Genomic DNA, 12,159 nt, shown 5'->3' with positions numbered 1-12,159 from the left:
TACATGGCCACAAGTATAAGGATGAACTCAGTGCAATCTCCAACCCCCTCTTTTTCTTTTCTTTCCTACAAGTATCAACCAGGCATATTTGAGCAAACAATAATTATTGCAAACAGTATGTACAGCCCTTTGAAAAGGCATGAGAATTGCTTTCACTTCCTTTTGTTAAGACTAACCACCCACCTGCTGTACTAACACCATTAAAAAAAATTTAAACAAACCTCCAATGTAGACTGTCAACTTCTGCAAATAATGGCTTTTGCAAATGTGAAATAACATATATATATATATATATATATAAATATATATGCCAGGCTTCAGTGATTGATTCCTTAACTCAATTACTGCAAACGGTAAGCATTAACCCAACTCCCTGATACATTTAGAGAATCCCAAGTGATACTGAGATCTCCTTGGGACTCCTTGAAAACTTCCGAGTAACTCCAGTGCCACCAGAAGAACTCCTGCATACTCCTGGACAACGTAAGACAATCTGAATAAGCAGGCATCTTGCATGAAGCAGCAGATGTGGGCTGTCCACAGTGACATCCATGTGTAAGGTGAACATGCAAGACACTCCCGACTTCCATTCCTAACACGACATGGCCTTTACTTAGTTTCTGTTTACTCCTGGCACATTTGTGCATTTGCGACACAAAACTGCGAATCTCGTAGAAAACATGCGCAGCACAATGCCAGTGGAGTGAAGCAAGAGTATGGTGCAGTGCATGTGCACCAGTGTCGGAGGCGCCGTGTCTCGTTTAATGTCGTGCTTGGGTGGATGCTGAGGTACGATGCCTGAGGTAAGCTCAATGGCAAACTGTCGTTTCTCAGTGGAAATGCAAAAAGCATCATGGTTAGGGTACTCATCTTGAAAGCATGTTCATTGCTACGATCCCAGGTCGGATATATTTTCCTTCGTCACATCAAGCCACAATTTCTAGTTAGTAATTGCAGATTTCAGTAAAATCAGTGGCTTCTTGCATACCTTTCTTTTTTTCATTCTAAATCACATGTTAACATAGGTGCATCGTGGCAAATGATTAACAGTAAAAGGCCACACACACTTAGACAAGGCAAGTTAAAAACCATGTGCTCAAGTCACACATGTAACTAACTTTGTGTTTTTGTTTTAGAACAAAAGCACTTGCATGATAAAGCAACATGTCTGAGCTGAGCATCACAATATTTTATGCTTCTTCCACATCGGTAGACAGTTAAATAGGAAAGGCATAGTAAGGCTGCTACTGCACAACAATAACAAAAAAGTTTAATGTCTTGCTCTCCAAAGTTAGGTCAGGAACTAAAAAAAAAACAATAACAGCCAACACAGGCTCATGCACATGAATGGTGACAGTGGAATCTTTAAACAACATCAAGAAACTTAAGCATGGTCTGGAAAAATTCCAGAAGTTGTTCACCCAAAAGTAGTGGGGACTGATCAGCTTTAATTTCTACAATACAGTGGTCCAAAATCAGCAAGTAAATTTAAATTGGGCAACTGCAGGGGCTTTTTATTGAAAGTGTGGCAGTAGAAAAGCAATTTAGAAATGATAGCTACTGAAAGCAACGCACTTTGCGGAGAAATGCATTGGTGTTCCAGTTACTTTCTTAACAAAACATTATTTTGTGCATTGAAGCACAAAAATAACTGGAACACTAATGCATTTCTCCACAAAGTCCGGGAATTAATATCTTGAAAATGGTGTCATCCTGAGAATTCGTTCCAAGTGGATCCGCCTTGCGAATTCCAGGGCTAGAAATTGTAAATGGCAATATGGGCCATAAGGTAATTGTAAGGTATTAAGTTAAAAACTTAATTAGTGCATTGTTGTTAATTACTTGATTATGTATTTCAATTTTTTGTGCAAGTAATGTCCGCCTCTTCAAGTAGACCAGCTCATGAACTAGAATTGTGCTACCTGCCACAGGCAACCTTTAAAAATGTTTGAAAGTGTTCGCTAAAACGCCCTGTATGTTGATGGGCATTGTTCATACTGGTCATTAGAACTTTTCTTTCTTCATTGTGCAGAAATAATTAAAAGTCAGCTATTAGACTTGATGCAATGATCAACTTATTTAATCGATAAGATTTCAATGCAAACGTTGTGGAAGATGTCGAGAAATGACATACAACAGCCTTTAAAGTGACGTAGGCCTTGCGCAGTTATTTTCCTGACAAAAAAAAAAAAAAATTCCATAGAACTTCAAAAATACCATGTGACAACGCATCTACGTGCCATATGGCAGCAATCTCTGGTACATAGGCACATTGTCACGTGCTTATTTATTTATTATTATTTATTTTTTAACGGACAGCATGAGACTTTGGTTGTTCTCTAAATTGTGCAAGCGGTATTTCTTGACATCCCCACCCCAACTTTTGCATCATCAGCTGATTAAGTAAGCTCATTAAAAGTTGGCAATTAAACTGAAATAATTATTTGAGCACAGTGAAAAAAATTCTTATGGCTAGCATGAACAACGCCCATCAACATACAGTGAGTGCAGTTTGTTTAAACCCCTCTCTTAATTTTTAATTCTGGCTGGCATTTAGTTGGAACAGCCGGTGCATCATAAGTCACTGGGGAAATGAAATGATCCCAAGTTGTGCAGTGCTTCAAAAAAAGAGTGGGGGCACTGCAGCAACAGTACTTTGTGAACTGAGAGAACTTGCATTAAAGCAGGACTGCAATTAAATACTATATTCCATTGTTAAATAACATCTGTGCATTCAGCACCTGCACTATCTTAAATTATGGTTACTATGAACACAGCAACAATCTGATTGCATCCTTGTATACTGTCAGGAAAGTTAGGAAATACTTTCCAAGACTTCAGGCTGCCCAAGTCATGACAGAAAGAACACACATGTAGAAAAAATGTTGACAGTGACAGCCCTGGTACATTCATGGCTACCTTGCTAGGCTTAACTGTACTGTGACACTTTTCCCGAGTCAATTATCTGATTGGCTGTGTACAATTTGATAGAGGGCTTGTCTTGTATTACACCTAATAATGTGTCTTCTACAACTAAGTACATTAAGGGCTCCTGTTCCAGAAATTTCAATGGTAATTATGGGTTATGTAAAGATCAAGTACGTGGTGCTGAAATTAAGCACCATGAAATAAATGTTTAAAGAAAATTGCAAATGAACTAATCCCTATTTTCAGTGACAAATTCAGCAGGGATTTGCTACGAATGAGGCTGTTTCTGGCTGTGTACGTAACTCATTAACTGGCATGTACGTAACTCATTAACATGTGTAAGCTAATATTTCAAGTACGAACTAGCTAGCGCTGAGTAAATCAATCGCAGCTTCTTTCATTTTCGTCCTCTGAGCTCAGCAATGTGCCGTGCCTCTGCTAGTACGTGGGTCCAATTTCTGTTATTCGATGTTTCAAGAATATCAGCGATTTTAACGTCGCAAACGTACAGTGAGGCTGCGAGAGGGTACTTCGCGAGGAGAGTTCCGGATAAATTTTGACTACACCTATTCTCGAAATTCACCTTACATTCACCTAAATCTATAAATATACGAGCGTTTTCGCATTCCACACTCACAGAAATACGGCCGGTAATCGAACCCGCAGCATGGTGCTCAGCAGCGGCAGAACGCCATAGCCAGTGAGCCACCGCGGCGGGTATGTTTGAAGGAGTACAACAAAACTCGGGCTCAGACCTAGGAGAAAGTAAAGCCTTGCAAAGGAGAGCGAGAGAGAGAGAGACGGCAAAAGAGGCGGAACGAAAAGGGAGCCCACAGCTGCGCGGGCATCACCTCTGCGGAGTCGGCCGGTAAGCGTCGTCGACGCGCAGCAAGAGCAGCCTGAACGCGCACAGCACCCAGCAGACGCCGACAACGTTGACGCTCTTCATCTAACGCCTCCTCCTCCTCCGCTGAGTGCAGCACGTTCTCCTCGGGGGCCGGCCGGCTTCGCCACTCCGCCGAGCCGCGCACGCAACCACCACGGCCGGCGCGCGCGAACTCTACTACCACCGCCGCCGCCGCCAAATGCGCAGAAGTGCCGACCGGGCGGGCAGCGTGCCCCGCCTCGCTCGCCTAACGGGAACCCCGTTTTCGCGTATATAGACAGAGGCGGCAGAACCCCTCCTCCCTCCCCTCCTTCCAACTCTATGCAGACACGTACAACTGTAAATGCCCGCGAGATGATAATGTTTGCAAGCGGCCGGGAGGCCATTCTTCATCGTGTGAGCAACAGCGGCCAAACAAACAATTATGCGGTCCATCTCCGTCACGGATATACATGTGGCCCGCGTGCGGTGCGGCGCACGCACAATAATCTTGCGACGCGCAGCTGCACGTCCGACATGTGTACGGATGTGTGTAGCGTGCACAGCTGTGACAAGAGACATGCGGGCCCGAGACGTGGCCTAGATGGCCTACGCCAGGGTGTTTGCTACGGGGTGGCAGCCTGAGATTGAAAATGCACAGATGCTGGTTTCGTTCGGATCAATGTACTCGGAAGTTCCAGAATAATTTTTTTAAATTTAATTCTTTGCATTGCATAAATTATTGAAACGATTCTAGTCATGCAGCAAGCAGTGGAATACATATATCTTATTTTTTTAAAATTATTCCGCTTTCATGTCTAGGCACTACAGGCGACGAGCCATCAGCGCTATTCTCATGCAGGGAAAAATATGGTTTTATGTTTGACTCTGTACGGAAGGAAATTGAAATGCAAATCATTCGAAAAATTCAGGGTCAGAGCATCGAACTCAGGATTGTCGCGCACAGGCCCCACCAGGTCCACAGCGCGCGTGTACTGCCCGGGCAATAAAACGCGGAAGCAATTAAAAGGTTGATTCTGTACTATCAGCAGCTTAACTATTTCCCTACCATATAGGGAAAATAGGTGTTTTTTGTATGTTACAGCAGATGTTTTTTTTTTTCTGAAGGAACTACTGCACTCAATATTTAATGTAATACATAAACAGAAAGCAAAATTAATGCACTTTTCACGCATAAATTAACGAGATGCATGTCATAAAAAAAGAAATCAATTTTAAAATCAAGATTGTGCGATAAAATTGAACAAAGTTTGTAAAGACACGCTTGTATCTACTAAGAAAAAAATTTTAAGAAAATTATAAGGTATACAAAATGTATTGCCGTCTATTAGGCACTATCTCCGAAAAAATCAACTTTTTTCATTGAACAGATATTCCGCTACAAAAATTTCACTGCAAGCACTACAGTTGGGCGTGCCGGGCGGCGGCCGCCTATGTTCCGGGCTGGTTTGCGTGGTAGTCGCTTTCAGACTCGACGAGAAGTCCGACGAAAAGTCAGTCCTCTGACTCGCTGCTATTCCACGTATCGATGAGATCAGCCGCAGAGGCAACGGAATCGCGATATCTGCGATCTCCCGATGCGCGCGCGCCGTTTCCAGAGCCGGACATCTTTGCGTTCGCCTTTGACGATCGCGAAACTTCGGAGCGCGTTTAAAAATCACCGCCTGGCGGGGGAAAAAGCGAACTGCTTAGAAACTAAAATATAGTTCTCCTCCTTCACGTCCGATAGCGCAGTATGTCCGTGAGCGGCGCGGAAGGTCTCGAAAGCGGCGTTTCAAACCATCGATAGAGCGCTAACGATGCCCAGTGGCAGCGGTAAGGAGTTAAGGGTCACTGAGCGTTGGTTAAGAGAAAAGGGCAATTTTGCGCCGCCGAGTTTCGCCATGTGTACACATTCTAAATTCCTGGAGGGGCGCCTAGGCTCAAAAGAAATTCTGATAACTTGCAGATACAACACGCATCTTAGCAAACGTTCGGACGCGACCGTATATGTCATATTTTTAAAGTCCCAGCGGCAAGAATATAGCCTACGCAGTGAAGACACTTAGGGAGTCGGCCGCTTACTACCGTATTTTCTCGCATTCAACCGCCGCCGCGCCGCGTTCTCTTCGGTTTCTACTGTCCTCAACAGCAGAACCCGAGGATCGCGTTTATGATAATGCACATGACAGTTATTTATCTCTCTGCGCGATACATCCACACACAAGGCATTCGGTCGTGGACACCACGTCACGTATATTGTGCGCACTCATCGTTCAGCACAAGTTTTGTTTTGGAACGCCGACGAACGGGCAGATCTTTTTCGCAAGCGATGCAAAAGTCCTGCTTATTTTCTCGTAAATACTACTTCTGGTAAGGGTATACGATTCAACACAACTATCTCCGCTATCATGCCAATTTTATTTTCAATAATAAAATTAATCACTCAATCATTTACTTATCGTGCCCAGGAACAACCATGAGGTCTAAGTGCTGGCGCACGCATACACAGAACAAGAAAAAAAAAAAAAAAACAGCAGGGGAATATCAATAAAAAAAATAAAATGAATAAAAAATAACAAATTTGAAAAGAAGGGTGTACATACACCAAGGCGCAAAATACATAAGAAAATGGGGGAGAAAGGAAGTTGAACAATATGTGAAACATATTGACACAACAACGGAAAGCTCAGAACAGAACAATGACAGCGAGTTGTGAAAAATATCAAGGTCATGAAAGGGGGCGTTATAAAGACTGTATTCTGTGGATGGTTGAGTGTTGGTGGTGACAGGCAGCAACATGGAAAGGTCTGTGTTCTCTGGTGATCTTGCGCGGGATACGAAACATGATACAACTGAGGAGTTCGGAGCACATGAGGATACCGTGAAGGAGTTTGAAAAGAAACAGCAGATCAGCGCGATTACGTCGGCAGCGAAGTATAAGGGCAATAACAATAATCCAACAGTGCTAGAGCAAGGCCCAGAGTCCGTGTTAGCAAAGCGGTGATGATATATGCTTAGAAACTTTTTCTGGACCCCATCTATAATGTCACTGTTGGATCTAGAAATACCGTTCCAGACTACCGATGCGTATTCGAGTTGAGGAAGACAGATCGTTGTGTACAACTTACGGAACGGTGTAGGAGAATTGAATTCTCTCGACAGTCTGCAAACAGAGCCAAGAGTGCACATGACCCGCATTGCAACGCGTTTAGTGCATGTAAGCTGAAAAGTGTAAGGTTGTATGAAAAAGTACACAGAGATCATTGATCTCACGGACCTTACACAATGGTACAGAATCTACTGAATAAGAAAAGGAAATGCTTGCTGTTTTGCGGGGAAAGCCATGACTTTGGTCTTAGCAGCATTCAAGGTGAGGTTATTATCTGTGCACCATTTAGAAAAAGAAAGCAGGTCAGAGTGCAGGATGCGACAGTCTTCAACAGTGTGAATTGCCTTAAAAATCTTTATGTCATCGGCATATAGAAGGAATGAAGAATTCCGAATGGCGGAAAGAACGTCATTAATAAAAATTTTAAAAAAGGAGTGGTCCAAACACTGATCCTTGAGGAACGCCGCTGGTTACCATGTACGTGTACGGTTACCAGCGTGTGTCGTCGTCCCTTTCTGTCCGTGTCCATTCGTTCTGCTGGAAACCATTTGTGCTATGTGCAACCAACGAGCTCAGGCCAACACTATTACGAAGAAGACGTCTGGCCGTTGACGTTAACAAAACATGATCTATCAGTAAGATAACTCCGCAAGAGATTTTACAATTGACGAGTCAACACCAACGTGCGTAAGCTTGATGAGAAGCAGTGAGTGGCTTACCACATCAAAAGCTTTACTGAGGTCGCAATATATATGGTGTCTACTTGCCCCCTTTGAAGTACCGGCGCGGAGATCTGTGTCATGAAGCTTGCGAGATTTGTGATAGTGGAGCGGCCGGTGAGGAATCCATGCTGATTCGGAATCAATGTGTTCTTCACAGTACAAGACAATACGTTGTGAAGAGCAGGCTCAAAAGCCTTAGACGTGGCACAGAGAAAAGAAATCGGGGGATAATTTGAGACATTGGTTTTACAGCCAGACTTAAATACAGGAAAAACACGAGCAGTTTTCCACATGCGAGGGAAAGTAGAAGTATTCAGAGAGCTATTAAATATACATGTCAATACTGGGGCAAGTGTACCACCGTAAGCTTTTAAAATTGCGGAATGGATGCCATCAGGGTCGCAATAGTAATAATAGTAATAATAAAAATAATAAATTAAGGTTTAACGTCCAAGATTTGCACAGTGGATTCTGACTCATATTTTGACCCCCTGGGGTTCTTAACTCCGCCTCCATCGGTATGCGGCCGCCGAGGCCGGGAATCGAATGCGCAACCTCGTGCTCCGCAGCAAGACGCATCTGCTTTCTGAGCCCCTACTGAGGGCAGTTCATGCGCACACTCCTTTTATGAAACGCCAGCGTGTGATGGTAAGCAAATATCCCAGGTTTGCGTTATATAGGCTGCTTTTTTTAAAGAAAACGTTGAATTTTATGCATTGAAGCCCAAACGTAACTGGAACGCCAGTGCATTTCGTCGGACACTTTGAAAATTAATATATCAAAACTGGCGAAGTCCAGAGAATTCGTTCAAAGTGGATACGCCTTGCGAACTCACCGGCTAGAATTTGTACATTGAAATATGTGCCGTAAAGCAATTATTTTAAAAGGCAATTAGCGCATTTAGGTTAATTATTCAAGTGAGCATTTTGATTTCACGTAGAAGTAATGGTCGCCTCATCGAGTAATTTATATCAAGGGTTAGAATTGTGCTAACTGCCACAGGTAATTTTTAAACATTTGGTACGGCTAGAAATAACACCCTGTATTTCTCTAAGCGCGCTTATTTTTGTCACAAGTGGCGAATGTGCACTAATTAAGCGTTTGGGCGAATATGCACAGCGAGTATTACGCTACGGCGCTAGGTTTATTTTCGTTGAATATTTTCAAGGTGAGCAGGAAGGCTGTCAGTTCTGCATCCCCTGTTGATGTTTTCGGGCCACGGATCCCATTGCCTTGCCGCGGACAAGGCGCCGCCGCACCTGAAGATTTCACAACGACAACGCATGTTCGAAAACTACTATCGGTAAGAGACAAAAGAAGAAAAAAAAAACAGTGAGCGGGTGAAACGTTCATGTGATGTAAGCGGCATGTTTCTCAAGCCTCGTTTTTACCTTTGACGAACTCTAGTTCAAGGGTACCGCGTACAGTTGCGCTAAAACGGTGCAGATGCCGAGGTTCACGCGTCAACCTGGCCCGTTCGCCCAAAATGAAGCAGCCGGCCCCGAGCCTTCAGTTGCACCGATCGCCACAGGTAGTTAAGGAGAAAGGAGATACCTGCGCCTAAACGCATGCCTCTGTCAATTGGACGGCGATTAGTCGCCAGACGAGGCCGGCCATCACGACCAGTCTAGAGATTGCCAGCGGTTTCCCGTGCATACGACCAAATGCTTTCGACACGGCAGACAGGGCGGGGGGGGGGGGGGGGGGGGGGTATCCGAACGGCTCTTAGTACAAAAAGGACGCCGCCTCGGCCCTGTATATATCCCCCCTGTATATATCGCGTTCGCTATCACACGCGGGAGACCAGTGGTATATATACGCCACTCAACCCTAATCCATGAAGACACAGCGGGCACACTTTTAGCCGGCCTGAACCTAGACTGGCTCGCGCGTTCATCTATCTATAGAAGCGGATCAAGTGCGCCGACCACGCGCCAGCTACAGCATTCGCTGCCCGCCGCCACCCACCTCTCCGCCGCACGCACGCACGCACGCACGCACGCACGCACGTGCGCGTGTCTATAGTGTTTTCACACACCGATCGCTACGGGAACGAGCGACGGCGGCGGCGCACGCCCGGTCAAGCACGTCTCTCGGCGCGACTCGCAATTAGCCCAGGCCGCGATAGCACGCGGCAGTGTATTTATACGGGTCGGGCTCGCTCGCACACCGGGTGCACAGCCCGCCGCTGGCCGACCAGTGCTACCATGGAGAAGAGGGGAGGGGGACGTGAGCCACGTTCTAATGAGCACAGCCAACCTCTCCTCCGATCCCCGGACAGTCGCGACGTGCGAAGGGAACGTAACGCGGTCAATCCGCGCCAAGAGGTAGACGCGACGTGCGTCGCCGGCATATAAAACGGCTTGACCGCGTATTCATGTACGCAACCAGCCGCTTTGCCGGGCACAGTGTGTGTTAAAAAATAATATATATATACGAAACGACCAAATAAACAAATAAGACGCGACGGGACACCCTCCTCTAGCACTTACGGAGATTGCAGTCAACCATCGGCCGTGCGGCGGCACTGAGCACCGGCTGGGGAAGACACATTTTGGCGCTTCTACAAAGACGCCAGCGAGTGGGCCAAAGGTCGTGATCCGGAATGACTACAACTCACCAAGTTTCGAGATATCCGGCCCCGAACATGCGGGGGAATGCACTGGCGTTCCACGTATCATTTCCACACATTTTCACGCGGAACACCGACGTATTTTGTCGCTGATATTGGCGATGAACATCTCAAAACTTGCGCTAGCCTCAGAACTTCCGATAAGTGAACATGACCCGAAGACCGGCTTCAGCTCCGTAACTGCAACATGTGTGCTAACGTTATTAACTAAAAATGTTCATTACTGAACAGTCGTTGCTTTTATTGCCCAACTTCTGATTATTATTTTGTTTTACATCTCCTTTATCTTTAATACTTGAACACGGTTTTTTGCTGATACACTCCTTACTTAGAGTTGTAAAACGCGGACTATATTAGTGATTGCATAAACGAGGGTAAATTACGGCAGTTGAGCGTTTCGCAATCCGGACACAGGGATGCCCGCTGCACAGTCTCCCACCGTCGCTGCACAGCTGGAGACTGACGTGTTGTCTCAAAGCGAAAACAGACCAGACCCGTAAGGTTGCCTTAACGTGAAAAGTTTCTGCCCAGCTAGACGACGCGGATAAGAAGGGAGGATCTGGACGCCCGAACGTAACGCCCAAAAACTGACAATCTGTTCTATATATATTTACCATACTAATCGACACACTCGCGTCAAGGTAAGGGGCTGGCGTTGATGTCGCCATCCAACTATGAGGAATAGTTACGCTATTGTGGCAGGCTTTGCACCCATGCATGGACTTGTCGTAACAGGAACATATTCGCGATCGATTGCTGACACGATGTCGGGCCAGAGTTCGTATGAATATTCGGTGAACTCCCCGTTAAGTAAGAAAACCCATGGGGCGAGATGAACAATTTGGTTGAGGTGATCGTAACTAGTCTGGATTGAGTTCCTCGGCATGATCGCACCGCGTTGGGACAGTAGCGGATGCCGACGAGAAGGGGGGAGTGGTTGCAACCTTGCAGACTAGAAATAACAGTGTAATGCTGCATGAGATTGTTGTTGGGAAAAGCGAGGTCGAAGTACGATGGCGGATCCGTTGCAGGAAGTGTAGGGCTGTGTGACAGTCGGACATTTGAGTAAAGCCGCCTGTGTCAACTTACGCGAATATAAGCTAGCGAAGTGCAGAATAAGTGACCGGGGCCGCCACAACTAATTCGAATGAACGAAGAAAGCCGCGAGAAGCGCACAAAAGCTTTAATATGGCACAGCGAATAAAAGCTAACGGGTAAATTATATATATATATATATATATATATATATATATAATTTCGCCAATCAGTTAAACAGCGGTTACGTGCGTAAGGCAACAACACTCTGTGTGCAAAGGCAGACCCCCAGGCAGACATCCATAGTTCACAGCTGGTCAACCCCGTCATGCTGGCCTGCTGCATTTAACAGCGAAGACAGCAGAGAAGCCAAGGTACATTTACGTGGGTCGCGAAGCTTGGGCCGAAATGAACGTGAACGGCATATTAAGCATATAAAAATACAATGTCAAAGGAAAAAATAAAATTAGTTCAATAAAAAAAAATACAAATCGTGTGTCGTATACAGAGTTTCATTATGAACATGTTACATACCGAAGTTGAAGTTTGCAATATTCTTAACGAAAGTCTCTACCGAAATAGAGGAAAAAACTACTTCTGGTGGTTTATTCCAGCAGGCAATGGCGGCTAGAAACAAAGAATACTTGCGTGAGTTTATGTGACTTATGGTTTGTTTGACCATTTTACTGTGACCCGTGCGAAGTGAATGTCTGGTGAGGTCGTGTAGATAGGCAGAGCGACTTATCTTAAGGTGGTCATGACAGAGCTCATACATACATTTTAACCTCGATAGGACTCAACGACGAGTTAGTGACTGTAGATTAGCTTTCATAATTAACTGGATAATTAACTGGCTAACACTGCT

General features: G+C 45.1%; 1 protein-coding gene across 3 annotated transcripts in view; it reads right to left on the bottom strand.

Annotated features, from left to right (window-relative positions):
• Positions 1 to 12,159, bottom strand: part of LOC119436385 (SUN domain-containing ossification factor-like) — a 129,004-nt gene that overhangs the window by 57,376 nt on the left and 59,469 nt on the right. The gene's annotated exons all lie outside the window — the stretch shown is intronic.

The sequence above is a fragment of the Dermacentor silvarum genome, chromosome 1, assembly GCF_013339745.2.
Source record: "Dermacentor silvarum isolate Dsil-2018 chromosome 1, BIME_Dsil_1.4, whole genome shotgun sequence".
NCBI classification, from domain to species: Eukaryota; Metazoa; Arthropoda; class Arachnida; order Ixodida; family Ixodidae; genus Dermacentor; species Dermacentor silvarum.
The sequence above is the reverse complement of the archived record's forward strand: the minus strand, read 5'-3'. Positions and strand labels throughout refer to the sequence as shown.